The following is a 5491-nucleotide window of genomic DNA, read 5'->3' as shown; positions in this document are numbered from 1 at the left end:
GATAAAGAATTTGGGGGGATATACACAAATGCTGGAGTTCTCCCTAACCGGACGTTTGGTCTATCCAAAGGTGCATTCCAGTCTGGCGCATCATTTACGGAGGGCACGGAAAAGACTTGCCACTGTGGAACAACTAAGGATGCGTTCTCGCAATTGAACGTAAAGCTTGCATTGAAGGTATCCTCCATCTTCCTGGTCAACACCACGGGAACACCGTCTTTGTTCCTATGGATCTTTACCATGTTTATGACACAGGGCACATCTTCGGATACCTGGCAGGACACCGAAGACTCGATGGCTTGAGGACCGTCCGAGTTGACAGCTTCCAAAACAACAGGCGTGGGCCCGTCCGTGGGACACTTGGTTTGGGCCACGAAGCCCGCGTAGGGGCGAGCGCCATCGGCGGGCAGGTCGGAGGCGGCGCGGCGGGGGCGCCGCACGTTGGCCGGCGGGACCCGCACGAGCCGGAAGGTCCACTCCGGGCGCCCGAGCGCGCGGTGCAGCGGGGTGCGCCACAGCAGGGACAGGCGGCCGTGGCGCGCGGACAGCCGCAGGTCCACGAGCGTGGGCGCGGCGGCCAGGCGGGCGCGCAGCACGACGCGCAGCAGGACGCAGAAGGGGCGCGCGGGCCCGCGGGGCAGGCAGAGGCGGCCGCCGCCGCGCAGGACCACGCCGCCGCCAGGGGCCGCGCGGGGCCGCAGTTGGAGGCGGGCGCTGGCGGCCGGCTCCCCGGCGCCCGGGGCGCCCCTCCAGCCGCGCAGCGCGGCCACGTCTCCCTGCGCCGGGCCCCCGGTCCGGGCGGCAGGCGGGGGGCGGCGGGCCGAGGCGGGATCCGGGCGGCGGGGTCCGGACGCGGGCGCGGCGGGCGCGCAGGAGACGAGGACGGCAGCCCGGGCCCTGCGAGGAGCCGGGGGCTGCGGGAGGAGGCCGCGATCCAGGCCCAAGGCCAGGCCCAGGCCCAGGCTCAGCAGGAGGAGGAGCGGGGTTCCGGGCCGCATGGCGCCGCCTGCCCGGGAAGCTGGGAGCTGCCGCCGCAGGCCGCGGGGTCCAGCCAACCGCCGCGGGGGGCGCGGGAAGCGGGGGGCGCGGGCCGCGGGGTCACGACCCTGATGCGGCGAATGCGGTGGGCTTCCGGGGTCCCCCGCCCCCCTCCCACGCCCTTGCAGGCCTCCCACCAGGACTGCTAATGGAATTAAGGCGGCCCAGGTTCCCAAGAGCCTGCAAAGGCCCCTTAGCTGGAATCCCGCTCCCCTGGGCAAAAACCAGAGGGACTGTGAGCTCGCTGAGAGCCCAGGGCGGTCTGACTCCGGGTTTCTGCCTTTGCTTTGCTTTTCCTACTTTCTTAGGTTGAAACCCCGAGTCCTTGCTTTCAGATCTTTCTTCGTTTCTCATGGAAGCATTTAATGCTGTGAACGTCCCACCCAACACTGCTTAACTGCCTCCTGCACTTTTGTGGTAGTTTTGTTATCATGCAATTAAAAATATTTCTACTTCCCCCCGTTTGGGTTTTGACCCATCAACTGAAATGCGTTGTTTAATTTCCAGGTATTTGGAGTTTGTGTGAAATCTTCCGGGTATATTGATTTCTAACTTACATCTGTCGTGGTCAGAGAATACATTCGATATGATTTTGAACCCTTTACATGGATTGAGACTTGTTTGAAAGCTCATACAGTAGTGTGGTCTGCCTTGATGTATTGTCTTCGTGCACTTGAAGACCACGTGTATTCTACCGTTGTTGGGTGGGTCGTCCTACAAACGTGGAGTCCATCAGGATACTTGGTACCCACCCGTCCCTTCTCCTATGTCTTTTCTGGATTTTTCTCTAGTTTTGCTGTCTCTGCTGAGAGAGGCTGTTAATGTCTCCTGTGGTGACTGGGAAATTGTCTCTTTTCCCCTTTAACTCTGTCCATTTTAGCTTCATGGATTTTGAGGCTCTATTAGGTGGATACACATTTGTGGTTATGTCCACATGAATTGGTCCTTTTCTCATGATGAAATGTCTCTGTTTATCTCTAGTAACGATCTTTGTTGTGAAGTCTATTTTACCTGATATTCAAATGCTGGATGATATGTTGATTGTATGTCAATAAAACTGGAAAATAAAATAGCCATACTAGCCTTCTTATGCTTACTGTCTCTATGGCGTATCTTTTTTCTTCATGCACTTCTTTTCAACTTACTTATGTCTTTATATTTAAAGTGGTCTTTTGTAGGCAACATTTAATAGGATTTTATTTTCTCATCCACTCTCTCTCTCCTTCTCTCTGAGTGCCCCACACACCAAGGATAGGCCGTGTAAGGACAGAAGAAGGCAGCCATCTGCAAACAAGGGAGATGGCCCTTACCAAGAACCGGATCGTGCCGGCACCCTGACCCTGGACTTTGGGCTCCAGAGCTGTAAGAAATAAATGCTTGCTGGTCAAACACCAGCCCCGTTCCACCCAGGTCTATGGTATTTTGTTTTAGCAGTCTGAGCTGACCAAGACAACAAGAAAGGTCAGGGCTGAAAACTCAGATTGGGGACATCGGACGCATGTAGGGAGGAGGCACAGATGGAGAAGGAGACGGACTCTGGTCCCCTCCAGTATTTAGAGGTGAGGCGGACAAAGAGACGGAGAAGTGGTGGTGGCAGGAGGGAAACCAGGAGGGTGTGCTGTCCTGGAAGCCAGGGGAAGAGGGGAATCAAGAATGGAGCAGCGTGGCCTGCTGGGTCAGAGCAGCTCAAGATGAGGAAGAGGAGGTGCTAGACATGGCCAAGGTAGCTGCTGGGTTTGGAGGAGGAAGGCCTTTACTGTCCCTGATAAGGTGTGGACAACCACGGAAAACTCTGGGCAAGTTTTGCAGACATGGTAGAATAGGGAAGTGGGACGGTAAGCAGAGGGGAGTGGGAGTACTATAAAAGATCTAAGATCTGTGAAAAGACAGAAAAAATAACCAAGAGCCACCATGTGCCCGCATCCCTATTAAAGAGATAGAACCATCCTATGCAGTCCCCGGCCTCAGTGTACCCTTCAAGAAAGAATCCTCAGCAGCACTGGAGGCACCCATGGATCTGAATTCAGTTTTTGCTATTATTTCGTGTTCCCCTAGCGTTTATATAAGAGTCAGTCCCTCAGCAATATATTGTTTTGCATAGTAGTAAACGTTATCTAATGGGATCATATTGCAGATTTTCTTTACAGACTGTAGTTGTGAGCGCCTTTCAGTTTGATTCAAAAAATGATCTCTAGGCACGTACCCGCGCGCAAGGCTTAATATGGGACTCCGAAGAGCTTGAAAGTGACCGCTGCCCTAGGGGGTCCCCTGCCTCCCAAGGGACTCTGCAGCTGCGTCCCCAACAGAGTCCCCAGCAGGGAAGAGCCCCCTGGCGGGGGTGGGGAAGGAATTGAGACGGTGAGCGAATCCCGGACCGCCCTCAGGCCCTGCCGCCCAGGCTCCGTGTCTGATGGGGGAGGCAGGTGTGCCCCGCAAGGCTCCCACCGCAGCGTACCCCTTTCAGCCTAACCCCGGCCCGGCTGGCGCGGACCCCCTCGGAGCGCCCCGGGGCGGGGTCGGCGCAGCTGACCAGTGAGCGAGCGGGGGAGCGCGGCCGCTCCGCCCCGCGGTGTCCGTCCCCCGCCCCCACACGGAAGGCTGGGGCGGTGCCTGGACTCCGTACCCTCCCGCCACCCTCGCGGCACCATGGCTGCTCCTGCTTCGCTGCGCGACTGCCAGGTACGTGGAGTCAGAAGCCGGCCGGCCCACGGCCCCGGGATGGCCTGGCGCCCGCGGTGGGACAAGAACCGACCTGCGCGGGACCCGAGGTCAGCCGGGGAACCGGCCGTGAGGTCCTGGCGTGCGTCCTGGGTGCAGGAAGGGACCAGAGCACCCTCCCGTGGGACCCCGGCCGCGCTTCTAGGCCCCGCGGAGACCCCGGGACCTAAAAAGCATTAGCCCTGGCATGGCACAGCGGGGACGTCTGCTTGCTTGGGACCCTCCAGGTCCCAAGACCGAACCCCTTTTGCAGAGGAGGAAGTTGGAGTTCAGGGGACTTGCCCCCCAGTCATGCAATAGGCAATCGGTGCTGGGGGAGTAGAGGACATTTCCTCTCCCAGGGGAGTCACAGGCCCTGGTAGGACACCAGAGGCAGCCCTAAGGGTTAACAGGTCTGAGTCGTCTGATGAAGCTGAGGGAGGAGAGGAGTTGTTTTGGTGGTTGGCAGATAGCCTTGCCAGCTAGATGGAAAGACCACCCTGCCCACCACGCGTGCTAACGCTATACCCCTTTTCTGCCCTCCCAGACCTCTGTCAAGCCTTCTCAGGGACTTCCCCGTACTGTATGTGTGCTCCCCTGGCAGACACTTCACAGTTGCCCCATACATCCTCTGGAGCCCCATGTGGGGCCAGCCAAGGGCCTGACAGAGGATGTTGCTGGGAGGCACACAGCTACTTAGAGACCCCTGGGATTTACATCAGGCTCTCCCACCCAGGGCTCAGCTTCATGTGCTCTGCACCGGTCTATGAAATCTGAGAGTCCATGCCCTCAAGGCTGGGGCTTATGGAAACCCAAACCGGGTGATAATCTTCTGCATTTGGAGATCTTCCGGGCTTGGGGGTTGGGGTTTATCTTGACGTTTGGAGGATTACATGGATGTTCTTTCTCGCTGTGTGTAGGCCTGGAAGGATGCAGGGCTCCCACTCTCAACCACAAGCAACGAGGCCTGCAAGCTGTTTGATGCTACCCTGACCCAGGTACGCCTACCGAGCAATGTGGTGGTCTCTGATCTGAAGGCCCGTGGTGCAGTCTTTAGAATTATTGAAGGCTTTTAGGTAATATATTTTTCATGTTTAATGTTCCGGCCTATCCAGCAGCTACATTTAGTTATGCCACAAAATAAACGGTACTTACGCAAGCGTGCAGCTCTGCTCTGAACTCCCATCTAACACGGCTGGCTTCCATTTCTCGCCAGACGCATGTATCATCTGACGTACTCTCCACGCAAAGTTGCTGCATGATGACCACGAGCAGGCACATACTAGAAGCTTCTAAAGCTTTACACCTTTATCAGCACTCCGGTTTTATAAGCAGTGAAGCCCACCAGCCTCGTGGCTACCAAATCTCCTGGTCGACTTGGGTACAGTAGGGCATCCTGGGGACACAAACATGCTTCATCATGCTTTGAAGCCCCACAGCCAAGAGCTTGGAAAGTGGTGGATGCTGTTTTCAATTTCACGATGAATTTAGCAACCGCTTACAGTGGGATTTATGTACTCTGGGCCCTGGGGTTGGAAGCATTTTTGCCAACCCATGGCACAGCTGAGAGGTGCCCCCAGTGGCCGGCCGACAGCCATGGGATGTTTATGAGGATGCTGACCCTCCTCCCTAGGCATCCCCCTGTGGCCTGCTGAGGGTTTGATATGGGCCCCCTCCACTGCGGGCCTGGGGCCCTGTCCTGGAGCTAATCTTTGAATATATTGCTCTCACCTTGGCTGTTCCAAGACCCTCCACC

The 5491-nt window shown here is 57.1% G+C and overlaps 1 long non-coding RNA gene across 2 annotated transcripts; it reads left to right on the top strand.

The window, feature by feature from the left end:
• The first annotated feature begins 831 nt into the window (after positions 1-831).
• Positions 832-5485, top strand: LOC145718184 (uncharacterized). Of its 2 annotated transcripts, none has more exons than XR_014141633.1 (3): positions 832-2400; positions 3234-3717; positions 4656-5485. It is a non-coding gene; the product is annotated as an uncharacterized LOC145718184 (long non-coding RNA). The 2 variants fall into 2 exon arrangements; XR_014141632.1 differs by having other exon boundaries at positions 832-2597.
• The last annotated feature ends 6 nt before the right edge of the window (positions 5486-5491 follow it).

Source organism: Leptonychotes weddellii, unplaced genomic scaffold, assembly GCF_054177405.1.
Source record: "Leptonychotes weddellii isolate Sample4059 unplaced genomic scaffold, ASM5417740v2 HiC_scaffold_11822, whole genome shotgun sequence".
NCBI classification, from domain to species: Eukaryota; Metazoa; Chordata; class Mammalia; order Carnivora; family Phocidae; genus Leptonychotes; species Leptonychotes weddellii.
This window is presented reverse-complemented; position numbering and strand designations above follow the sequence as displayed.